Raw genomic sequence first — 27,975 nt, forward strand, 5'->3', positions numbered from 1 at the left:
GTATCTATAGTTTAAGAATCAATTTCTTAATATAATAAATTGTCCTAGTATTATTTATTTTTGAGTTTATTATTTTCCCCACTCATATAAAATTCCTACATTATCCCAATTCTTATCATAACCCAGGCAATTAGGTATGTATAAGTATTTGGGGGGGGGGGTGTTCTAATTATGCCTTCCTTTATTCGTTAATCTATTCCTATGCCAATACCTCACTATCTTAAATGCAGTAGTTCTTTACAGATACTGCTGATAAGAGAATTTTCCCACAATTAGTTCTTTTTTTTTTTTTTTTAAGAATTAAATTAGTTATACTTAGTCTTTTACTCTTCCCTATACATTTTGGAATCATATTATCAAGTGTTATGAAGGACCTTGAAATTTTAATTAGAAAATGCATTGAAAATATAATTTTGCTAGAATGACATTTCCATGGGATTAGATATTTCTATTCATGAGATTTCCACTTCCATTTATTTAAATCTTGTTTCATATATTTGAAAATGCTAAAATTTATGCCCAAGAAGTAGCACACACTTTTAATTGAAATTATTCTAAGATTCTATATATTTTTACTGCTGAATGATAATGTATTTTATATTACATTTTTATATTTCTTTAAATTCTAAGTGATTATTATTGGCGTGAAAGATCACAACTGAATTTTTAAAATTTACATCAGCAAAACTACACTTTTTTGTTTCTAACAATTCTGCTACAGATTCTATTTAGCTATTTATTCAGATAATTATACAATCCAAATAATAACAGCTATGCTTTTTTGTTTTTCATTTCTTATATATATTTTTATTTTGTTGTTTCTCATAGCACTAGGACTTTCAGGATTATGCCAGACAAGCATAATATTAATAAACATCCTTGTTTTTTCTCTAGTAAGTATAATATCTTCTGTAGAGTTATAAAAGAAAAAGATATCCTTTATCAGCATAATTTCTTCCCATCCTAACTTGTTGAGTTTTTATCATAAATGCTATTGAATTTTTTTGGATCCTTATGCTGTAAGTAGTAAAATGATCATATGTTTGATTTGGTTTGGTAAAAGTTTATTTAGGATTTTTGCATCTATTTTTGTGACTGAGATTGATGTAATTTTTTTTTTTTTTTGGTAGGGTCTTTTCTGATTGTGACACCCTGAATAACTTGGTGTCATAAAATACATTTGTGTTTTCTTTTTTTCTTTTCTCAGGAAGAATGTTTATAAGATTGAAATATTTTTGCCACTTGAATACTTGGTATCAATCTCCTAAAAACCTTCTAAGACTGTTCTCTTTAGTGAATAGAGTTTTGATTATTGTTTAAACTTCTCCAGTGATTATAGATGCTTCTTATTTCCTATTTCTTCTTGAGTAATATTTCTTAATTAATTTCTTTTTAGATGATTGTCCGTTCTTGATTTTCATTATTTTGGCATAGTTTTTCATTTTTATATCTGTAATATTTTGTATTTCAGTATTGGCATATCACTTCTATATTTCTAATAGTTTTAATTTTTGCTTTCTTTTTGTTTTCTCAGTATCTCACAAGTAATTGCCAATGTTACTAGTTTGTTTTTTCAAAGAATTTGCTTTTCTATTCTCTTGATTTTGTTTTTATTCTATCTTCTTTTATATGGATTGTTTTATTTCTTCTCCTTTTTCTAAGATTATTTGTTTCCATGTAATCATTGAAGTGGCCTTTTAGTTGTTTGTTTGTTGTTTTTTTGTTTTTTGCTTTTTCTTTTCTAATGGCATTTAAATAAGTTTCTAAGAACCACTTACACCATTTCCTACAAGTTTTTGCATATAGCTTTTATTTTTGATAAGTTCTAACTATTTTTCAGTTTCCAAAATGAGTTTTTCCTTGGAAGTTCCAAATCTATTGGTCTGTTACTGTTTCTATCAATTTCTCATTTAATTGCATGACAGATAATGTAGACTATACCTGACTCTTTAAGACCTACCAAAAATAATTTTATAGCCTATTAAAGTTCCATGTATACTTGAGGAAATTGAGTATTTGCTTACATGTAAAGATAATGGACCTATACTATCACTGTGATGAATATTTTATATTTTTAATTTTTTTTTTGTCCGCTTCGGTCATTGACAAAGTAAAGTGATCTGAAATCTCCCATTGAAATGATGGATGGTAGATTATTTATTTTCTTCTAGCAATTTATCTATAAGCTGTTTTTAATTTAACGTTATTAATAGCATTATTTTGTATACTGCATGTTATATTTTGTACTTTAGGCTGCAAATATATATGCATACATATTTATAAATATATACATGTATGTTCATGTGTACACACATATACATACACACATATACAGAGTGATTTATGTGTTTATCTTTTTAATATTTATTTGTAACCTCTAAATCAATATTTGTGGCATTTTTGCAGTCATTCAAGAATATGTAGAACAGTGAAAAATTTGAGTAGCCCCATGCACACATTCTCACCGGAGGTTGAACAAAGTGATGCTGTGCCTTCTTGTTTCAATCCTCATACTGCAAACAAGTGTCCTTTCCATAATCTATATAGCGCCACATTTCTCACATATTTTTGCTGTCGGTGATTTTATCATTGTTTAAATGGCCCCTGAGTATAGTGCCTGAGGTGTTGTCTAGTGTTTCTAAATGCAAGAAAGCTACAAGGAGAAAAAAAAAAAAAAAAGTCTGTGTCATACAAGCTTTGTTCAAACGTGTTATAGTGCAGCTGGCTACTAATTCAATGGTATGAATCAACAATATATATTAAATAGGATGTCTTTAAACAGGGACGCCTGGGTAGCTCAGTGGTTGAGCATCTGCCTTTGGCTCAGGACATGATCCCGGGTCGGGGATGGAGTCCCACATCAGGCTCCCTGCGAGAAGCCTGCTTCTCCCCCTGCCTATGTCTCTGTCTCTCTCTCTCCGTGTGTCTTTCATGAAAAAAATAAATAAGATCTTTAAAAAAAAAAAGATGTCTTTAAACAGAATCAGTTGATGAAAATGTAACCAGAGGCACTCAGCATGAACTTAACTGTTTCCCATAGAAGCAATGCTTCAACTCCTACCATATTTCCTAATGTTTCCTGATACTCACAGCAACTGGAACATAGTATGAAAAACTAGAATCAAATTTTGTATATCATAGAAATAAAACATGAATATGGGGAGACCTGGGTGGCTCAGTCAGTTAAGCATCTGCCTTCTGCTCAGGTCATGATCTCAGGGTCCTGGGATCAAGCCCCACATTGGGCTCCCTGCTCAGAGAGCTGGCTTCTCTCTTTGCTCCTCACTTCACTCATTTTCTCTCAAATAAATAAATAAAACCTTTTTAAAAATGCATATAATTTCTAGTGATTTCTAGTGCTTTGATCTTTGTATAATTGTAAATTTTGTTTTTGTAATAGTCAAATGTTTTATCAAATAAAACATTTAACAAACATTAATATACCATTTAAACTAAACTTGAATATCTTTTGCAAAGTATCAATTAGCTTGACTGACTTTGAAAAAATAAATAAGACTACTCTTTACAAGGTAATTTTTCATATTCCTTGATTTTTTTCTACAAATTCTAATAGGTAATGTCTATATTAAGTTTTTACTATGATTTTTTGGATATAGAACAGACTAATCCTAAGTGTATGGTTTATCCTAAGAGACTGATATCTATTTAATGTATACATTTCTGACTACCTTAATTATAAATTCAGCTATAAAGTGAATTTTGAATACTTTCTGTAGGAAACTCTTATTTGTGATTGTTGGGATTTGAAGGAGCTGGCACTACCTCCATACTTCTTTCTAGGAACATATCTACATTTTCCACCTTTTCTTACTGTAAACCTCAGATTATTTGAATGTTGATTTTTTTCATTTTAGCAAATGTGTAGTCAATGCCAGTCTTATTTTATCTTCACACAGTATTTTTGGGAGAATTGAAACACCAAATCAGTTAGCAAGTTACTTTTCACTGCAGGAGATAAGTGAAACGGACTAAGCTAGCATTGCAGATTTATCATTCCCTCCCCTGGTTATCATTGTTTATCTCATTTCATCTTTTTAATATTGCTGGTATCTGTAGACTTCGTGTTATATAACCTCCTTTGACATGGTACTTTTGAGACAATTAGGATGCATGTAGATAAATCACATAAGTCTTTCTGGTTTTATTTATTAATTGATTGTGATATCCAAAATAGTGACAGTTGTAATCATATTAGTAGGTAAATAAAATAAACCCTATGAAATAATTACAAGCTGTTTAGCGAGTGTCTACTGCCTATGCTTGCAGAGTGTGGTTTCAAGCTTTTTTAACAGGTCTTTTTTATTGAAAATCTGCAATAATATTATCTTCATTTTCTACTTACCATCAGTGGGTTAAAGAGATACTGTAACATATTTTATCTTCATCTGCCTAATCCTATGCTTAACAGATTGGCAATATATTGTTAGTCATTTCACAGAAGGATTTTCCACTTCTAATCTTGTTAACCTTTTAAAGTATTTTAAAATGTTCTTTTCAGTCAGGTGACTGGGTGTTCTTACTAGAATTTCAGCCCTTTTGTTCTGGTCAAATTATGCAAGTTTTCATTTGGAGGCTATATTGAAGAGTGTCCAGTTATAACCAACAGAAACCATTATTGTCTGTCTAAACTGGGAAAGAAATGACTTACCATAGAAAATTCGGCCCGTATATAATTGCTGAGATGAAGAAAGGTAACTAGGTTAAGGTCCCAGGAGCAATTTTTACCACCAAGATCTATTGTGTTTCTTCCAAAATCAAAAAAGTTGTTCTTTGCAAAAATTGATGAATCAAGAATCTGCTGGCTTCAGAATCATTCCGCCACTGCCATGACCTGTGTAGAAAAATGAATACCTTAAATTCTGACTTTATTTGCTCTAAGTCTTGCATAAATGCATCCAATTGTCATAAAATAAAATATATGCTAAGTCTAGATACAAAGAAACCTGAATAAATACTTCATACCTGTCTGCTATCTGCTTCTGAGAGATTATAGGAATGGATGCTGAGTGAACCAGTCCTCGTATTTGCCACCATCAACAGCTATTCAATGGCCACGTCTGATCAAACATTCTTCTTATGCTTAAACTCTTGAACAACAGTTCCAGCAACAGCCTGCTACCAATTAACTTAACACGACCAATTCCTAGTATGTCCTCACCCTTTTCCCAAAGAGGAGATTCAAACTTTCATCTGTCACATTTACATGTCTAACTGATGTTCATTATCCCTTTTAGTTCAGTAACAATCCATCCTTGATTTCTAGCAACGTATAAAATAAGGTTACTAGTAGTAATCACTACTCTAGCCTGTATAAAATAGTACCGTAAAATGAGAGAGGAAACTAAAGAAGAAAATTAGTTAAATTATATAAATATATAACTAATAAAAAGACAAAAATATGTGTAGCTTATATGGTCTTTGTTTCTACAACAAGCATTTTTTTCTATATATTATTATTTTTTTGGTCCCCATTTAGAATCTTAGCTGAACTGATGGGTTCTTTTTCTGATAAGAAGAGCTAACCATTTTTGATGCTTCTGAATCCTCAATGATATCACCATATTATTTTGATGTTGTCTTCATAGGTTTTAATTTTTTTTTTTATTAATTTATGATAGTCACACAGAGAGAGAGAGAGAGAGAGAGAGGCAGAGACATAGGCAGAGGGAGAAGCAGGCTCCATGCACTGGGAGCCCGACGGGGGATTCGATCCGGGGTCTCCAGGATCGCACCCTGGGCCAAAGGCAGGCGCTAAACCGCTGCCCCACCCAGGGATCCCTATAGGTTTTAATATTTGGCATAGAAATAATATGAATTCCCCATTTGCCCAAATTCTGTAGTAAAAATGTGACTTTATATGGTAATCTGGATAAATCTCCTCACCAACAATGAACTCCTTTGTTGATATATAATACTGAGAAGATCCTAAAATTTCATCTCTGTCTCCTCTCCAGGCTCTGAACAAGCCTAGCCAAGCATTTACAGTGTGTGCTGCACAGAACTCATCTGCAAAACTAGAAGAGGTTTTTTCTTCTTTCTTCCTTCCTTCCTTCCTTCCTTCCTTCCTTCCTTCCTTCCTTCCTTCCTTCCTCTTTCTTTCTCTTTCTTTCTTTCTTTCTTTCTTTCTTTCTTTCTTTCTTTCTTTCTTTCCTTTCTCTCTTTTTTCTTTCTTTCTCTTTCTTTATCTTTCTTTCTTTTCCTTTCCTTCCTTATCCTCTTCCTTCGCTTATCCTCTTTCTCTCTCTCTCTTTCCTCTTACTTCCTCCTTTCATTCTTGCTCTCATTTTCATTTTAGCCCCTTGTTTTCAAGGAAATCTCTAACAAACCATTAGCTAAACATGTTCTACAGGAAAAGATACCTCAGGGTGCACACATCACAAAGAATACAGATTTTACAAAATAGTTAGAAAAGTCACTAAACACACAAATAAATACCACCTATAACAAACAAGAAAAACTGATGATGAGAAAGAATCTGATCTCCAGAGTTGCCACATTATAATAACTTGAAATGTGCCACTGTCAGGGGAAAAAGTACAAAGTATATACAATGTATACAAAGCATTGCCTATTCATAAAATAAATTAGCAGAAATTGTTTCTGAGGAAACACACAAACATTAGGTTTACTAAAGGTTTTTATAAACTGACTCAAATATGCTCTAAGAGCTAAAGAAAATCATGGAAAGAGTAGCAAAGAGAATCAAGAAAATGATTTGTAAACCAAATGAGAATATCAATAATGAGGTAGAAACTATAAAAAGAAAGCAGACAAATATTGGAGAGCTAGAAAGTAAAATAGCTAAAATGAAGACTTCATTAAAGGGATTCAGTGGCAGAATTAAGCAGACAGAACAAAGAATCAATGTATTTGAATATGGTAGTATTGAAAAATACTGAGGATCAGAAAGAAAATAAATGAAAAAAGTCAATACCATATTTTCCTCTTCTATTCAAATAGTGTTGCAATGAACATGAGATTATCAATTTATCTTTGAAATCCTGATTCCAAGTCTTTTGGGTAAATATACAGAAGAGATTGCTTAATCATATTGTAGTTCTATTTTTAACTTTTTGAGGAACCCCCATGCTTTTTCCATAGTGGCTGCACCATTTGGCATTCCTACCAACAATACACAAGGGTTTCAATTTTTCAGTAGCTTCTCCAAACTTTATTTTTTTTTAAATAATAGCAATCCTGACAGGTGTGAAGTGATAATTAATTGTGGTTTTGATGTGCATTTCTCCAATTACTAGTAACATTGAGCATTTTTCTGTATACCAGTTGGTCATTTGTGTTTGTCATTGTGTTTGTATTCTTTGAAGAAATGCCTATTCAAGTCCTTTGCAGATTTTTTAATTGGGTTTCTTTTTTCTATTGAGTTTTAGAAGTTCTTTATATATATTGGAGATTAACCCCTTATCAGATACCTGAGTTGCAAATATTTTCTCCCACTTTTTAGGTTTGCACTCACTTTGTTGATTGCTTATATTGTTGCACAGATTCTTTTTAGTTTGATATAGTCCCTCACTTTGTTATTTTTAATTGCCTGTAATTTTGGTGTCATATCTAAGGATTCATTGCCAAACTAATATCCTGAAACTTTCTACCTATTTTGTTCTAAGATTTTCAGTTTCAAGTTTATATTCAAGTCTTTAATCCATTTTGAGTTGATTTTTTACCATGACAAAGTAAGGATCCATTTTCATTCTTTTAAGTATGTGGGTATCCAGTTTCTCGATACCATTTATTAAAGAAACTATTCTTTGCCAATTGTGAAATCTTGGCAACATTGTCAAAGATCACTTGATCCCACATGCATGTTTGTTTTATTTTGTTTTGTTTTGTTTTGGGCTTACTATTCTCTTCCTTTGACTGATATGTCAGTTCTAATGCCTATACCATATTGCTTTGATTAATGTAGCTTTGTATATATATATATATATTTTTTTTAAATTTTTGTTTATTTATGATAGTCACAGAGAGAGAGAGAGGCAGAGACACAGGCAGAGGGAAAAGCAGGCTCCATGCACCGGGAGCCCGATGTGGGATTCGATCCCGGGTCTCCAGGATCGCGCCCTGGGCCAAAGACAAGCGCCAAACCGCTGCGCCACCCAGGGATCCCTATATTTTGAAATTAGGGAATGTGATGCTTTCATCTTTGTTCATTCTCAAGATTGGATTTCGTTTTTTTTTTAAATTAATTTTTATTGGTGTTCAATTTACCAACATACAGAAAAACACCCAGTGCTCATCCCGTCAAGTGTCCGCCTCAGTGCCCGTCACCCATTCCCCTCCAACACCCGCCCTCCTCCCCTTCCACCACCCCTTTGAATTTATTTTTGTGTATGGCATAAGAAAGTGGTCCATTTTCATTTTTTGTATGTTGCTGTCCAATCTCCCCAGCATCATTTATGAAGAGACTGTCTTTTTCCCATTCCTGCTTTGTTAAAGATTAATTGACCACATAGTTGTGGGTTCATTTCTTTGTTTTCTATTCTCTTCTATAGATCTGTGCTCTATTTTTGTGACAGTAGCATACTACTTTGATCACTACAACTTTGTAGTATAACTTTAAATCTGAAATTGTGATGCCTCCAGCTTTCCTTTTCTTTTTTAGAATTGCTTTGGCTATTCAGGGTCTTTTGTGACTCCATACAAATTTTAAGGTTATTTGTCCTAGTTTATGAAAAAATGCTGTTGGTATTTTGATAGGGATTAAATTAAAATTGTAGATTGATATAGATAATATAGACATTTTATTTGTACTTATTCCAGAGCACAGCATGACTTTCCATTTATTTGTGTCATATTCAATTTATTTCATCAGTTTTTTATAGTTTTGACAGTACAGGTTTTTCCTCTCTTTGGCTAGATTTATTCCTTAGGTATCTTACTGTTTTTGGTGCAGTTGTACACGGGATTGATTCCTTAATTTCTTTTTCTGCTGTTTCATTATTGGTGTATAGAAATGCAACAGATTGTTGTACATTGATTTTGTATCCTGAAACTTTACTGAAATTGTGTATCAGTTCTAGCTGTGTTTTGGTGAAGTCTTGCAGGTTTTCTATATAGAGTATCATGTCACCTGCAAGTAGTGAAAGTTTGCTACTTCCTCGCCAATTTGAATGCTTTTGATTTCTTTTTGTTGTCTGATTGCTGAGGCTAGGGCTTCCAGTATTATGTTAAATAATAGTGGTGAAAGTGAAAATGCCTTTCTTAATCCTGACCATGGAGGAAAAGCTCACAATTTTCCCCATTAAGGATGATGTTAGTGTGAGTTTTTCATATACAGCCTTTATTCTGTTGAGGTATGTTCCCTTTAAGCCTAGGTTATTAAGGGCTTTTATTATGAATGAATATAGTACTTCTTCAAATGCTTGTTTGTATCTATTGAAAGGATCATATGGTTCTTATCTTTTCTTTATTATTACATGTATTATGTTGACTGATTTTCGAATATCGAACCATCCTTGCAACCCAGGTATAAATCCTATTTGATTGTGGTGAAAGATTTTTTTAAAGTATTGTTGGATTCTGTTTACTAGTATTTTATTGAGAATTTTTGCATCTATATTCATCAGAGATATTGACCTGTGATTCTCTTTTTTTGATAGTGTCTTTATCTCATTTTGCTATCACAGTAAACCTGTCATCATAGAATGAACTTGGAAATTTTCCTTCCTTTTCTCTTTTGTGGAATAGTTTCAGAAGAATAGATACTAACTCTTCTTTAAATGTGTGGTAGAATTTGCCTGTGAAGGCATCTGGTCCTGAATTTTGCTTGTTGGGAGTTTTTTGATTACTGATTCCATTTCTTTACTGGTTATTGGTCTGTTCAAGCTTTCTATTTCTTCCTTCTGTTTCAATAATTTATTTGTCTAGAAATTTATCCATTTTCCAGGTTTTTCAATTTATTGGCATATAGTTTTTCATAGTATTCTTTTATGATTGTATGTCTGTGGTGTTGGTTGTAATTTTTCCTCTCTCCTTTGTGATTTTATTTATTTAGGTATTTGGGTCTTTTTTTTTTTCTTTTTGATAAGTGTGGCTAGAAGTTTATCAATTTTATTAATTTTTTTCAAAGAAATAGCTCTTGGTTTCTTTGATATGTTCTATTGTTTTTTGTTTAGTTGTTTGGCTTATTTTATTTTTAGTTTCCATATCTTTCATTCCTGCTCTACTGTTTTGTGGAGGCCGAGAAAATTAAGGCCATTCCACCTTAAGTTCAGCGTTAGCACAAGTACAGCCATCTCAGGCCCCTGTGAATAAGAGCTGAACTTTACCTTACTCCAGTTAAACCCCATATTAGAATGAGAACAGAGCTCAAGCCAGTGGCAGAAAGTCCCATATCAGAATGAGAACAGAATTTAATGCCCTTGAAAGCCCCATATAAGAGTGTAAACAGAACTTGAGAAATTCCTCCACCCCTTCTGGAGGTCCACAAAAAACCCAGCTGGAACCCACCTCAGGGACCAAGTCCCTGCTTCCGCTCTGTATACTTGAACTCAAGCTCGAGCTTGTAAATAAACCCTTGTGTGTTTGCATCGGTGTTTGCTCCTTGGTGGTTTCTCGGATACGTAGGTAATCTTGGGCACAACAATTTCTATCTATTTTCTTCCTTCTATAGGTTTTAGGCTGCATTTGCTGTTCTTTTTATGCTGAAAGTAATGGTCTTATGAAGAAGAGGTCCTATAGTGCCCGGGCCTAGGCCTACAGGGAGTGTCTCCTGTGTGCATGTGCTCTGCTATAGTAAGCTGTAGAATAAAAAAAAAAGATTCTAGCTTCAAAACCATTCCATCATGACTGTGCTCAAATCTGGTAAAATAAATATCCTGTACCTTACTTCTCTTCTCACATACCTCAGTTATGAATCGACAGAACTGGTTGCAGAATGAAAACTTTAAGAAGATTGGAAAGGATGTTGAACAAGTTAATTATATTGTCTACCACATAGGAAAAGCACAAATTTTGCAATTCTTTCCATTTCTTTAACAAAATAGAGTGATTGATGATAAAAGAAATTCTACTGACTCAAAAACCAAAACATGATTTCTGTGCTGAATTAGTTAGAATTTCAAACTGAAGGTTGGCACAAGTTATAGATATTATACATATTGAAAGGCAGCTTTATGGTTAAGAAACACAAAATTTCCTCCTTTAGTGAGTCGCATACAAGAAGGTTTTGGTCTGTTTGTTTCTTTTCTTTTTAATATGGCAATAATCATGTGAATGTATTAAATCCTATCCCAGGAACCCAACTCAACATAAAAACTTGAGTACTATTCTATAATTAGATTTCTAAGCCCTGATTATCTTTGGAGCACTGTCTGTAGTTTAGATGTATCCTCTGTAAATTCCTACTGCTGTTCAGGGGAAAGATTTATGAAAGTATAAATCCAAATGCATTATCTTTATTTCTTATTAATCTGCCTTCTTACATCTAACTCCAAAAAATTTCTGATCTGCACAATGCATTAACTCCACAATTTTATCACCACTACTTCTTCTGTCATGCAGTCTAAATCATTCACAGTCATTTTGATTATTATAGGTTTTAGATGAAACAGGGATAATTTAAACAGCTATAATATTTTCTTACACGGATAATAAGAATCCCTGAAATTCAATGACATCAGGAAAAAAATATCTTAAGCTTCATTAATAGATGCAGTTCTATTATTGCTTCTGTTGATGTATTTTAAATGTGTTTTGAAGAAATAATGTTCTGATGGGGTTTTTTTTTTTTTTTTGGTGTTTGTAAGAGTGTGTATGCAATGCATGTGTGTGTTTTACAATAAAAATAATTTCACATTTTAAGGGTGACTATCTGAGGATTAATACTCTACATTCTCAAAATACCTAAGTCCTTTAGTCCAACTATTTTTTTCTACATAAGGATTAGAAGCTTGATGGATCAATGTCATTACTAAATTGTGTGTCATCACAAATTGATTCTTAAGTATTACTGCTTTAGCCATTGACCCTTATATTATGAGGTATTGCATTTTCAAGAAATAGAGTTATAATTTTACTTTACCACTATATGCTTTTAACCAGGAATGATAAAGCTAAGTAAAAAAGAAAAAAAAAAAACACTTTTTATGGTATTTTGCCATTGAAATTTCACTAACAATATAGACAATATTTACTTTAAAATATTTTTCCCGCAAGATAGTTCAGATATCCTAATAATATTATAATGAATCCATATTTCTTTCTCTGTATTCTATCTATTAAAAATTCATTTTAAACTCAGAGAAAGTGAGTGAAAAGGAAAAGGAAGTGAGGATGAAAAACAGAGCACAGAAAAGGATATAATACCAAAGGACTTTTCAGGCAAAGTTACATTGATATGGAAAGTGAAGATGACTGATATTAAAATGAAATTGCAAGTGCAGATAATGTACATGCAAAATGATTTATGATTCTTTTGTTTCCACAAATCTTTAAGGAAAAGCTTACAGAAGATTAAATGAGAAAAGCATTGTCTTTTTCATCACGCAATATTTTCTGTGTTTTATATGGTTCCATTTATTTATTCAATCTTCATCTAAGGAAAAATTCTAAGTGTAATATTTGTCCACAGAATATATACTTTAAAAAATTAAAGTATTTTTGGCATTTCATGATAGAACAAAATATAGCAGATTAGAGATAAATTTTCAAAATGTTTTAACTACCGGAAGACATATAGAATTTAAACATAGTAGAAAACTGGTATTAAAAATCATGAAGTTCAGGCTCTGGTTGAAACTTTTGAATTGGAGACCCCTAAAAGGTTGTTGTTGTTGTCACTGTTGTTGTTTGGGTTTTCTGTTGTTGTTGTCTTTTTGGTTTTTGTAAAAGTTCTTTGTTGGTTGGCAAGCACACATATAATGAATTAGATTTATATGAGACAGAAGTTGAAGACATAACAAAGAAAAAATAAAGTGAGATAGTTCATTGTTCCATGATCCTTAGAAGAAGGCTTTGGTTTTAGGGGATTGAAGTTTCTTTGGTTTCTCTTAGCATGGCTCTGTCTTTTCATGAAATGTTCACCATTAGATGAAAATCTTAAACCAAACTTAACACACTAGTTTCTACCTACATGGGATAACCTTATTGTAGATTTCATTTATCTGACAGAAGTCAAGGTTGTGGACAATTGTCAGTTTATCTGGAAGTTACTCTGAAACCTCTAAAAGGAAGAACAGTCGACACAGACTCTTGAAGCACAGTATATGCCCTCATGACTAGCAATATAAATTACTAATTAAACTTAGAAAGAACAGATTGTCTTCAGTGTTCCTCAATTTTGTTTAAAAAGACACAAAAGTGGGTTTCTAATGGTTAGAGACATAAAACTGAGAGGAAAAACTACAAAGGAAATAGAAGAAAATTTAAGGGGATATCATTGTGACTTGGAGTGAAGAACTTCAAAAATTAAATTTCAAAAAAAATTAAATTTCAGAAATGAATTGTATGATGATATAAACATATTTACATCAAAATTACGGGTTTATATTCACACAGTTAACCAAAAAAGTTTATTAGGCAAACTAGGGGATGGAATTTGCAATGTCCAAAACTAAAAATGGATTAATATGTACAATATATGTGTTGCTTCTCCAAGTCAACTGGAAAATCACAACCATCAGGAAAAAATTGGTAAAGGTCATGAACAGTAAATTTACAGAAAAGGAAATCCTGAAGGCTAATATGCATATTGAAGAGATGGTCACATTCATTGGCAAACTATTATGATAAGGGGATTTTATTTCATGCATATTAGATGGATACAAATTAGAGAGCTGGATAATTCAAGTTTTGTTGCAGATATGAGACTTTAGGAAGTATTATGTACTGCTACCAGGAACGTAGATTGGTACAATCATTTTGGAGAGCTATATAACATTATTCATGCTAAGTATTCACATACCTTATTACACAAAAATCTATTCTTGGGTATATACTCCAAATAATTATCAGGCAGGGCCATAAAGGAAAATACCAGGATATTCATTTTATCATTGTGGTTGAAATATAGTCAATCCCCATGGTCATCCCTGGGAGAGAGGTGAGATAAAATATAGGGGATGGAGAAGTATGAAGTCTTAGAAATAGATATATCCTTGGGTGCATCTATAGATCTTAAAAACATCTTGTTAAATGAAAGAAGCATAAAGCAACAAAATACATAACCAATTCCATTTACATAATTAAAAATGCACTTAACCAAGCAACACCATTTGGTTTATGTGGACATATAAATAACATTTAGTAACACATTAGATTAGATAAGGTTATCTATTGGGATTAGTTCTTGAGCATACTTATATTAGCTAAATTAACATTCATGACTCTTAATCCAATTTAAAATTCTTATCTCCTTGATAATCAACAAATATGAAGACCTATTTATATTAGCAGAATATTCTCTCTACTTTGGGTCCCATTTTGTGGTTTCTTTGCATAACTAATACTTTTTTATTGTATATTGAACATTGTGGGAGATACTGCGGAGACAGTTGATTTTGTTATTCTCTTCTGAAAAATACTGTTTTATGTTGTAAGAGGCAGTTAACTTTACTGGACTCATATTCTAAACTATCTTTCCATGCAGTGGGCAAGAGCTGAATTTTTCAGCCATTCAGTTTACAGGCCTCAGTTGAAAAATTTCATATCAAATATCTCATTTATAAATCAGCCAAGTATTTGGAGGGAATTTGAGTCCAAATATTTGGGGTCACCCTTTCTGCAGCTCTGTCCATTTTGGTAAATTATACTTCGTATCTTAGCTACCCAGGATATCCTAATCTCCACCCACTGACTCCCCAAATCAATAATCCTCTGGATTTTTTTCTTGAGTTCCACCTACCCTGAGCCATGAGGACCAAGAAGCCTCTCAGGCAAAGCCACATAAATGCAAATCTCACTTGGTTCAAACATCCTCTTCTAAAATCTGGCTCACCTTCAGTTCTGACTGCTTATTCACCCACAAGTGCCCTGAAATATATATATATTTAAAAATATATTGTCCTGATTTGATCACTGCTATCTTGAAATAGTTATTCCAATGGAAACTACTCTGCTAATACTGACACATATGAAATAATAAATTAGTTAATATACATGTAACCAAACATTTCAAGAAAGCATTAAAAATAATCTTCCTGCTTAGGAATATATTTACTGTAGCTTCCAAAGATTTTCTACATCATGTGGAATTCATTTTGATAATTTTTAACACTGTGATAAGAATATACTGAGACAAAATATCAAGCTATATTGTTAAATTATATTAGTAAAATCTGCATTCTGAGCTTCTCAACATAGTGAGGCTCCTTAGAATGGATAAACTCATATTTCTAACCTCAACATCCTAACTTCAAGTCCAGCCTTATTCCCTACACTCTTAGCCATATGGACTTCATGGTTTTGTATATTTCTAATGCCACCAAACTTGCTATTCCTTAAAGGTACCATAATTTCTTTAACCTGTCTTATCTTCTACACATAGAATTTGCCCTGTTTTTCTCCAGGAAAGGGCACAGAATTAAATATAGTTATTTCTCACCTCACGTATCTAACTTACATTGTTCTTCAGGATTCCCCTTGGATTTCACATCTTATGGAAGCATCTCCTAATACTTTAAGACAATATTCATGTTCCCATCTTACTCTTTCCATCTATCAAGTTAGCACACATTACATGTTATTGTAATCATTTTCTCTATCTTCAAAATCGAATAGAAATAATATAATAAATATTTCATGCTCACCAATTTAGCCTCCATAATCTATACAAATGCAGATAAAAAATTATGGAAAGAACAAATAAATATAGATGAATTGATGAATAAAATAATGAGTCAATGAATCAATGAATGAATAACATTTTATATCCGCCTAAAAGAAGCTCCATCAGAAAGAGGGGTTGTGTAGAAAATGTGAAAGGAGTCAAAGTATTTATGGGTTATAAAATATCTCTTAAATTATGTCTCATTGGTAGGCACTTCTCAATGTATCCTTAAATCCTATCTTGGTTAGAAAAACAGTACAAAGACTGTTCATATTAAATTGATTAAATTCATTATATCCATTAAAATGAATTAAACTAATTCATATATTAAATATATGATGCAGTAAATTATTTGATTTATGAGTCAAACCCTTTTAAGCAAAACTGATCCAATGGGATATAAAACCTCAAATAGTACCTTATAGATGCAGTAATATACAATCATAATTAAAAAGGTGATATGTACCTCACTATAGTTTCTGAGATGTTATTTCATAAATTTGAGAAAATAAGGATTAGGAAACTTTGAGAAAAAAAAAAAAGGAAACTTTGAGAAATACAATTAGACAGGAAATAGATTAACATTCCTATGATTTAAATAGGTGATATACTCAAAGTAAAATTCATTTTATTATACTTCATTTATAACTTAATTTTGAACTTTTTTCAAGGAGTTTGAGAGCACAGAAATAATCATAGTATTGAGTTAATACATAATGAACAGTGCTGCCTGAGGTACAGGGCTGTAAAATGGATTTACTTAGGAAAAATTCAAGTAAATATATGCTATACATTGTAGGGGATTTTCATATGAAGTTTGGTTTTGTAATAGAATCTTTAAAAGACAAGTCTGATGAAAACTGGTATTTTAAATATCATTTTATACACTTTCTATGAGCTTAGAGATAAGGTAGAGGACAGGAGTGGCATAAATCAAATGCACAAACTTTAGAATAAAAGTTTTTTATTTTAAATTTTCATTAAAATTTAATCCTAATGTTTTATAGCTACCACTCATACTGGGTTCTTGCTTACTTTTATGGTTGAATAACACACCATAACATAATTATTGAAGATGTATAAATTGTAATATACTAAATATCCTCAGTGATAGCTATTGTCTAATTTGACAGTATAGAGAACATCTTCATTAAATTCATTCAAAGGAAAATAATAAATATTGTGATATTTGGGATATTATAATAATTCTTATAATAACTTCTAAAAGAAATCCAATGGTCAATTCAAAATATCTCTGTATTAGTTATCTTGGTTGTTTGACAATTTAGTGGCTTAAGACAACACATATCTCAAAGTCCTGTAGGGACACAAAGAGAAGACTCAACTGGGAATCTCTCATCAGGGTCTTACAATGTGGAAATCAAGGTGTTGGCAAGGATGGGCTCTCCTCTGGAGGTTCTGGGGAAGAATCCTCTTTCAGGCTTATATAAGTTGGCTAAATTCAGTTCCAGGACTTCGAGACATGAAGTCCCTCCTTCCTAACTGTCAGCAGGGACCACTCTTAGCTCCTAGAGACCAATCTCCAGTCCTTACACATGATGCCATTTCAAGCCAACAACATGTCAATCTCAGGCTTCCTATTTTTCTGACTTCCCCCTTTTCTTATTAGCTGTAGAAAACTCTCTACTTTTAAAGGGCTGATGTGATTAGGCCCATATGATAATCCAAAGCAATCACTTTATTTTAAAGTAAATTAATCATTCATCATAATTATATCTGCAAAGTTCTTTATAAAAATGTTGTATTAAAATATTTTATTTTTAGGTAATCTCTATTCCCAACATGGGCTTCAAACCTACAATCCCAAGGTCAAAAGTTACATATTCTACCAACTGAGCCAGTTAGGCACCTCTCTGCAAAATCCTTTTTGCTATGGCACATAACATATTCACAGTCATGAAATATAATCACATTTATAGTCCCAAGTATTAGAGGAGGTAATCTTGGGGGGCTATTTTTAGAGTTCTGATTACCATATAAATATAGAAAAAATATCTCAACTTTTAGATATATGCCAACAAAAATACATAGTTTCTATAAATTTCCCTTTTTGATTTAGAAACAACTTTTCCTTTGATTCAAATGCCAGTTTTAAGTATAATAATCACACTCTCATATTCAATAAAAACAAAAATCATTAGGGAAAAACTTAGTAGACATCATTAAGAGTGGGCAGCCCAGGTGGCTCAGTGGTTTAGTGCTGCCTTCAGCCCAGGGTGGATACCTGGGGTGGAGTCCCACATCGGGCTCCCTGAATAGAGCCTGCTTCTCCCTCTGCCTGTGTCTCTGCCTCTCTCTCTGTGTCTCTCATGAATAAATAAAATATTTTAAAAAAATAAAAATAAAAAAAGAGTAAAACTATTTGTGAGGGAAGAAAGATTGAAACTTACTTAAATTTACTATTTGGAAAAATTCAAAACCTGAATCTGACTAGAATGTTAAATAATAAATATAAATGTAAAATTTTTATCATCATGAGTTATGGGTCAAGAAAAAGTAAAAATTGCCTTATATTGGTATGTAAATTATTTTTGTTTATGATGTTTAAAACTCAAAAAGTTGTCTTAAGTAGTTGAACAAAGTGTTTCCTGATTTGGGATTGCTCTGTCTTGAATTTGTTGATCTGCATCATTTCCTGTATGTTAGCCATGTCATAGGCACTTTGTTTAAATATGGCAACATTTGTCTGAGAAGGGTCATCCAACGGCATGGCTAACAGTACTAATAAAGTACAAACTTTATCCTGCTGTGTTTTCTGCTTCTGAGATGTTGAAAGTATTTGTGATTTTTGAACTACCAGGAAGCATTTATGACCCTAAGACTTTTTAAAGGGCTTATAAATGGTGGACTGTGGTAATACCTTTTATTAGTTTCCATTTGTTGGATTTCCTGTTATCTGCAAATGTTTTAAGTGGCTCTAATGCCATGTTAGTTCCAGTGGCTAAAAAACTTTTAAGAGGACTGACTAACTTTCAGACCACAGAGAAATGATTCTATCTTTAGTTTTGTATTTTTTTTTTTAAAGTTAAGGTTATATTTTGTTTTTGGTTAGCCAGCTCAGTTAGCATTTAGGTTTTTCACTTATATAAAGTATTTGACTTATAATAAAGTATTTTGATTATTTTAATTTTCAGATATCAAAAGCTACTTTCCATACAGAAAAACTGTTTCAGCTGTAATTGTGGAAATTAGGAAGAATTTGGTTGAATTGTGAAAATTCTTTGCTTGCTAAAAGCTATCTACAGTAGAGGGCAGGAAGGCAATAGGACAGACTAACAAGTCTAATCGCCAGACTCTGAATAGAACTGCTAAAGAGGAACTGCCCCAATTATTCAATTTGGATAATAATTTGTAATGAATCTGTGACTATAGATTTATCCTATTTATTCAAAAATATGCAAGGCCATGTGGTAGGCATTTTAGTCTCTGGGGGAATGAAAGAATTTGTACATTTTAGATGACAATGGGTAAATACAAAAATAAGCAAGGAAAACAATGAGGTGTGTATTGTTACCATAAAGAAATAACAAGATTGGAGATTATTGGTTGAAAAAGATATTGCTATAGAGAGAATTCACCTCTTTCTAACAAGAGTCAATTATTCAGGGAAAACTTCTATGAGGAGATAGTATTTAAGTCACAACTTGAAGAATGAGAAAAGTCAATCATAGGAAGAGTAGGGAAAGCTTTTTTAAAGAAAACAGTGCATGTGTAAAGAGTTTAAGGCATAAAAAAAGTGTTCATTTTGAGTAAATGAAGGACTAGTGGGCTTGAAACTTTGTGAGAAATGAGTCCAGAATGTAAATATAGTAAAGAGCCTTGAGTCCATTGTAACAAGTCTGGATATTAATATAAATGCAATAGGAAGCCATGGAAAATTTTTACCTTTGTGTTTCCATTTGAAATATTGGCTCTGGTTCCTCAGTAAGGACAAAATTGGATTGAAGAAGAATAGTAGGAAAGGAGATAAGAAGGTGTTGCATAGAGAAAGGAAGGAATGTTAAATGCCCTGCAATAGGATTGATGAGGCAGAGATTGATAAAAGTGGATGGATTCATCATATAATTTGGAGGTTGAATCAACAGAATTTGCTGATGAATTGGATGTGGATGAAAAAAATGAAATTGGAAATCAGAAAGAATGTCTCAGATTGAAGTCTCAAGAAATGTACGATAAGACATTCACCAAGATTGGGGAAATAGCTATCAAGTTCTCTATTAATGGAGGTTGACACAATGAATTTCTCTGACCCCTAAAAGTCCCAAGGGTATTCATGAGGAAAATATTTTCTCTTTTGAGGGGAGTGGAAAGCTTTTCATCATTTGGATTGTCAGAAGTAGTCTAATATGCATTATCTGATATGCAAATTTATTGTCCATTTTCCAGTCTACTATGATGACTTTTTTGAAACACGAGAATAAGTCTTATATAAAATAAGTGTGTGAGATCTGAGTGAGGCAAGACAAGTTCATACCATTCCACATTTATTTTCAGATGTTCTACTTTTTCCACAAATGTTAGCAAAACTTTCTTTTCTTTTTTTTCTTTTTCTTTCCTTTATTTTTTTTTACAGAGGGAGAGACGGAGAGAGGTGGAGGGCAAGGAGGGACATAGGGAGAAGGAGAGCGAGAATCTTAAGCAGACTCCATGCCTGGTGTGGAGCCTATGCATGGCTTGTTCTCACAACCCTGAGATCATGACCTGGGCTGAAATCGAGTTGGACACTTAGCCAATCGAGCCACTCAAGTGCCCCATGAAAGCTTTCTTAATATTATATTGTAGTTATAAAATTATTAGAACAACTCATGAATTTTAAAAATATTTCAAATCACAGAATTAAAAATCTGAAGAAATAGATTATATTGACAAGATATTTAAAGTAAAAACCTAAGGAAGAGATAAATAATTTGTGTTGAAATGTAATTTGATAACTTATTTTACATTTTTCTATTATGGTAGCTAGCCTCCAAGATGGACCCAATGATCCTGACCTCCTGATATTCACACTCTTATATACTCAGTCCTTTCTCACTTTGAATAAGGGCTGGTCTCTATAACCAATAGAATATGCCAGAAGTGATGGCATGTCACTTCTAAGGGTAGTTCATTAAAGACTTTGTGACTTTTCCCTCCCTCTTGGATCACTGGTTCTGGGAAAGCTAGTCCTCATACAGTAGGAAGTCCACATGGTAAGGAATTAAGGTTTCTAGAGAACAGCTAATGAAAGACAAAGTCATTTTACCAGCAACCACATCAATTAGGAAGCAGAACTTCCAACCCTCATCAGCTCTTCAGAGAAGACAGCAGCTATGGCCAATATCTGGACTACAGCCTCATGAGAAACTCTGAGCCCCAATTATCAACTAAGTTGATTCCAAGTTTTTAGTTTATGAATGCTGTGAGATAATAAACACTGAAAGTTTTAGGGAAACTTTTCACACACCAATGAAAATAAATGTACTATTTTTTTTTATTTAAAAAAACAAAAACAAGAAATTAATAAATCTTCCAACTCTGTGAGGGTTTTATATCCTGGATTTAGACAAAATTCTGATATGTTTTTGAGATTCAAATCTGACATTATTATAAATATGTCCTTTTGTTACCTTTGAGATGTCTAGTTAATTTCTGATTTTGTTATGGTGTATATCGAGGAAGAAATAAGGGAGCCATGAAGTCATGCTCAAAGATGGAAATTAACTTTTTTGAAGAGGGATTGATGCAGTAACTGTCTGAGAAGTACGTATTAGAACTTTCAATAGTATGTCTGTAGCAACCATTATGTAAACATGCAAAATAGTGCTGCTTGGATTCAAGAGTCATGGTCCTAAATATCTTACTAAGGAAATTGTAAACTTGGGGAAACAGGGAAGAAATGAGACAAAGAGCAAAAAGTATAGGGCTAAGATTTGTAATGTGTCCTGCCGATACCAGTTTTATGAGACTTTCTGTGAAGAAAAAGAGGTGAGTGAGCAATTTGGAAAAAAAAAAAAAAAAAAAGGCATAATCTCATTGAAAAAAAGTCACAATGGAGATTTACACTGTAAAGAAACCTATTTACCTAATTTTCATCCTCTTTCTCAGTCTGCTTGTACTACTATAACAAAATACCATAGGCAGTGTGGCTTAAACAATAGAAATTTATTTTCTTGCACTTCTGGAAGCTAAAAGTTCAAGATTGAGGTGTTGGCAGATTTGGTTCCTACTAAGGCTTCTCTTGTCTTGTAGATGACTGCCTTCTCATTATGTCCTCACATGTCCTTTTCTTTGTGTGGTCGCATACCCTGGGGTCTCTTTCAGTATGTCCTAATCTCCTCTTCTTATAAGGACACCAGGCATTTGGGACTAGAGCCAAATTTATGACCTCATTCAATCTTAATTATGTCTATAAAGGCCTTATCTCCAAATACAGTGATATTCTGAGGTAGTAGGGGTTAAGTCTTCAACATTTGAATTTTAGGAAAATTCAGTCCAATCACCTTTCCAGAAATGAATGGACTATTGTAACCTCTACTCACACTAAAGGGCATCCCTGATGTCTAAGAATGTCATCAAATTAGCTCCCAAAGTACCTTTTGTTTGGGGGAAATAAAAGTAATCTTTACACTATAATAGTTTCGAAACAGTCACTTAAAAATTAGTGTCTACTCCCAAAGTCCTTACAGAATTTATCCCTGCCCTTTGGGATCGATCTTTCAGTCCTTGTGTCATTGTGGCAAAGTCAAGAAAACAGAAATCATTCTGCTAATTTCAAACAGGCAGAGTTTAATCCAGAAATTAAAAAAAAAAAAAAAAAAGGCTCTAAAGTAGTTGGAGGGGGCTGCAAGAGCAAAGGCAAAACAACAGGTCATTGGATGGGCAAAAGAAAGGAAGGCAATACTGAGGAATTGCCACATTCTTATTCTGGGAACCACAAGCCATATTTTAGAGAATTTGTTGCATTTGATTTTGATTCCACCCCAAAAAATGCAGTGGTGGCCAGAGCTATCGTGTTAACAGGTGTGCTGCCTCTGCTTAGGCTGCAGAAATCCAAACTTATTTCTCCTGTTGCCACAAGGCAACCTCCAGCAACTCTCATATTTATAGAGAAGACAGAGGTTTCACTTTTTTTTTTTTCTGCTTGTGATTTCCAACTGCCATTTCCTATTGGCAGTGCCTAGAGAAAGCTCCTAGCAAGGTAGACTGGGAAATATAGTTTGAGACTCCACACCCTCAGCAGTTTGAAATTGAGAGACAGGTAAATAGCCAACACAGCAGTGGCACAGTCTATGACTGATTGCATTGTATAATTAAACAGTTACAGTTTAACAGTTAAATACAGTATAGTCAATGCAAACAGATAGGAAATATTATAAAGAACACCAGGACTGATTAAATTTCAACATATTAAGATGCCTTTAAGAAAATTGAATTAGTTTTCAGATATTTTTGCAAAATTGATCCTCTTCATAGTTTTTTATAAAAGTCAAGTGTGAAGTCATACTATTGGATAGGATTGTAGAAAAATAATGCAAAAATTAAGATGCCATCCTTTATTTTTAAAATTAGCATATTACCAACCTAAATTTTGTTAAATAGGTAATGCTCTTAACTGATTTCCACTATTTTTTCATTTTATTTTGTAAGATATGGGTGCAAATCAAAATATTAAAATTATTTACTATGCAATTAAATTCTGTAAGTGGATTCAGTTAAATTGTACTTTTCCTGCCACCAACTTTACTGACATAATGGGAACTTCTCTAATGCCTATCAGCATGCAACAAAACCATTTTTCCATTAAATATATTTGAGGAGCACTGGTATAAAAAAGATTTGACGTGATGGCTGCATTCATATAACCTGGGAGGACTTGGTTTGTTTTATTACTGATGTGAATTTTCATGAGTTTGTGATTGATTAGGTACAATAGGTTCTTAAAGCTAAAATACAAAAAAAAAAAAAAAAAAAAGAACTTGTGTGTTTCTTTTCTAGCCAACAATTCTGATATATGTTATATGGGCTTTAATTCAATATTAGTATGTTTGTTGCTTATGAGTTCCTAAGTTCTGTACTCTAATGATTTAGAGTAATGTTAGTCTAGGGTATATTTTTTAAGCAGCATAATGACATATCACTGGAAGTCTGTTCTTACCTTGTGTGTTTCACTGATATCCACATGATTTCTTTTATTTTTTTCTATATTGCTAAGGGAGGTAGGCAGATGGTTAAATAAATGCTTCAAGCATGTTAAAATTAAACTTGACATTTCTGATTACCTTGGCAGATACTTCCACTGATTTGCCACAATGTAATTTTAGGATAACTTATTCTAAACTTTTCATATTTTTTATAAAATTTAGTTTCAAGTATTAAAATTATTATTATATGAAAAATGATATTTGTATGGCTGGTAGTCATATATATGCTTCTTAATTTTTTCAAGATCATACTACTTAAAATTATGGAACTCTTTCATGAATTATGATTCAGGATCTTAAGATAAAGTAATACTTTCCTAAACTTCTTAATGGTATCAAGATCATGAAATTCTTAGTGAAAATATACTTGGAGCCAGATTTATGAACTGTGACCTTTTTGGTACCTAAATATAAAAATAGTCTTTTAGGGGTTTCATTTCTGAAAGTATGACTAAGCCATGTTTGGTTGTGCCAAGTGACTAATTAATCATAGGAGGAATATTTAGGAGGCATGTGGTGATCCATCTGGCAAGTGACCTAGAGAAGAAAGAAATTTGCTCATCCTTATAGTGTCTACTTTGGAAGTAAGGTGGTTTTCCTCTATCTTCACAAACTCATTATCTTCCTAGGAGGAAGATATGGACAACCTCATTTTTAGGTTAACTGAAAGAATACAATGGCCATTCTGAACTTTGGTGAGATAGGGAAATTGTCAGACATAGGACCAGAAGTTAAAATATACAGAATGTGTAAGAAGACAAACCGACTTGGTTAGCTGTCACAATGGGATCAATAATAAATCTGCAGTTAATTGGGCTAATATTTAAAAGAAAGATCTCTATGCTTGGCTACTGACTAGTGAGTGTCTTTGTAATCTTCTGAATATTCTTGGAATTTTGAGACAGGATGGTAGCATTAACACATTTTGAAAGTTGACAATCTGCTTCAAACTTAAGAGAGGTAATTAAAAAAAAACTATTAAAATAAATGTCAATGTGTGAAAACAAAGATGCTATTCTCCAGAAACCTATATTGAAAGGAAAGTCAAGCTTCTGAGTTGGCATTGAAGTCACAAGGTCCTATAAAAGCTGGCATTAGGTACAAGCTTTAAGAACTAGTGTTTTTATGCCTGAATTCTGGGGTCAAATATGTACCATTAATGTCAGAAAAATGACACTGACCTCTATGTTGAGGTGAGGAGTGACGTTACATGTCTGAATCATAAACAGGAGATAAAATGTCTCTACTCATTCACCTACAATTAAATAGAAAATTTATAGTTCTATCCAGAAAAAAGAATCAGAGGCATATGTTAAAGGTTGGAGACAGAACCAGCCTGTGATCTATAGCTTTAAGTACAAGATTTAATTTGGAGACATAAACTCCAAAGACCTTGGAATAAAGTAACTAACAAAGGGTATTGAACAGATAAATTAAACTCTTTGCATAAGTATGTATCTCAAACAAAAATTACAAAATTCATTAAGAAATTCTATGCTATGGGGGTGGTTGGGTGGCTCAGTTGAGGATTCAACTCTTGGTTTTAGCTTAGGTCATGATGTCAGGGTGGTGGAATTGAGCCCCAGGTCGGGCTTCTGTCTCCATCGTTCTCTAAAATAAGTAAATAAATCTTTTTTTAAAAAAAAGAAATTCTATGCCATGAGATGTAAATCCAAGATTTCAAAACAACAGCAACAAAAGCCAACACATTCAAGGAAACAGAATATAATATCTGAAAAGATGTTAAATTTTATGACCAAAAGGCTCAATTTATAGGGAGAATAATAACATCTATTAGAGGTTTTGAATTAATAAGTAGGTAAGCTTTATTATTATTTTTAAAGATTTTATTTCTGCTAACTGCAGAATGGTAATATTATAGTCACTGAATCTCAAAATATTTCTTACAAATATAAATAGAGCAAGTAGGCATAATAAAACCCACAATCTCTGCAACAAAGCTAAATAATAAGGTGTAATAATTACCAAAACAGAAGTTAGTAGTGCCAAATCACCTACACCAGCAAGATACTGATATTGTCAGAAATTGTGCAGAAAGAAATGTTGAGAAGTCAGCGGTACTTATGACATCCCTGAAAACTAGGTAACCCATTATGGATTGAATTGCGTGCCCCCCAAAATATGTTGAGACTCTAATCCTCAGTATCTCAGAAAGTGACCTTATTTGGAAATAGGGTCCTTGCATAGGTAATCAAATTAAAATGAAATCATTTGGGTAGACTCTAATCTAATATAACTGGTGCTCTTATAAAATCGATGATTTGGATACAGAAACAGATAGGGAAAATGCCATAGGAACATAAAGGCAGGGATCAAGATGATATGTCTATAATCCAAGAAATGCCAAAGATTGTCAGCAAACCATTATAAGCTAAGGGATAAAAATGTAACAGGCTCTTCCTCAGAAGGAACAACCTTCCTGACACCCTGATCTTGGACATCTCGCCTCCAGAATTATAAAATAACAAATTTGTATTGTATAAGGAACTCAGTTTTTGGTGTTTAGTTACAGCAGCCCTAGAAAACTAATACAATACCAAATATCAAATTGCTAACACCTTGTTATAGAATGCTCAGTGAGCCCATCTGAGAAAAACTTCTGAAAAAATAGTCATTTTGTGGTGAGCATAAGGGGACCACAAAGATATCATCTGAATACTATGATCTCATATGTGTGGAAAAGCTTCACCCTAAGAATGGCCACGTAAGCTCAGTCTCCTAATGTCTTTAGTTTTATAATTTTATCTCTGCCAGAATTTCTGATGGTTTCAATGTCCTCCAGCAGCAGCTCTGCCTGAGAAAGCCTGGATTCTCAGCCTCTTACTTTATACCCAGAATTGGCAAATGCTTTCCAGGAGAAAATCAAATGCAGAATTTTGGCTCAACTGTTTGGCCCTCCCTTCTTGGTAATATTGGTCTTTTGCATCCTGGCTGCTTCAGTAATTTTCTCATGCCTATAAACAAGTAATTTCTAAAAACTCAACTTTTACTTTCTTTCTTTCTTTTTTTTAAAGTTCACCAAACTTTGTGAATTATTCATGATGGAGGTATTTTTGTATTCTAAACTACTCTATCCTATTCAGAAATTGAAGTTAATGTTGCCTTATGTTTGAACCAATAAGATATATTTCAAAATGAATTTGAGTGCCTCTCTCTCATATACATACAGCCTTCTGTATTTTTATTCATGCAGTTAGTTATATGTTACTTTTCAAATTTTGGTGGGAAGCATTAAGTATGACCTTTACATTTTTTTTGACCTTTACATTTTTAATAGACTTTGAAAATTAGACAAATAGAATAGAAAAATAGACAATACAATATATATCAAAAAGAAAAAATGGTATATTTGGTTTTATATTTTAAAAAACAGTAAGTAAAAGATTCAGCCACATAATTTATAAATGTGTTGTTTCCTCTTTTCAGATGAATTTATTTAATTTGTAACCCTCTATTTTCTTCAAGAACCACTACTTCATATCATGACTCTCCTTAGAGTAAATGAGATAAAACTATTTCTTAAGAGTTGCTCATTTAAGTTTATCTAAAGGAAAAGAGAGGAGTCTGGAGGTCCTTATTAACACTCAGGTGAGCCTATGAGTGGCTTGTGTTTGAAGTGGCCCTATATTCTGTAATTTTCATACTATAAGTTTACATCTGTTATATGTTAAACTTAAATTAATATGCTTAATAAAAATAACAGAGATGATCTCAGAATTGAGTAGCTTTCATTTCCTGAGGCTAATTTGTAAAATCAGAAATATCTGAAGTAATGCAAATTGCCCACACTATTTTACACTAAACGTGAAATTTTTCAGAACTCATAAAATATAAAACTTACTATAGACTTTTTTTCTGGACTTGAAAAATACAAGATTTTCTCCCTTATCTCCTCTTCTTGTTACAACGTTTGAATTCAAGGTATGAATCCATTAACATACGGAACAA

The 27,975-nt window shown here is 32.7% G+C and overlaps 1 long non-coding RNA gene across 1 annotated transcript; it reads right to left on the minus strand.

The window, feature by feature from the left end:
- Positions 1-2,392: 2,392 nt before the first annotated feature.
- On the minus strand, positions 2,393-27,975 carry LOC140596636 (uncharacterized). The gene is made up of 3 exons (XR_011998533.1): positions 27,869-27,975; positions 4,670-4,852; positions 2,393-2,653 (listed from the first exon to the last, which is right to left on the minus strand). It is a non-coding gene; the product is annotated as an uncharacterized lncRNA (long non-coding RNA).

Source organism: Vulpes vulpes, unplaced genomic scaffold (assembly GCF_048418805.1).
Source record: "Vulpes vulpes isolate BD-2025 unplaced genomic scaffold, VulVul3 Bu000000722, whole genome shotgun sequence".
Lineage (NCBI taxonomy): Eukaryota > Metazoa > Chordata > Mammalia > Carnivora > Canidae > Vulpes > Vulpes vulpes.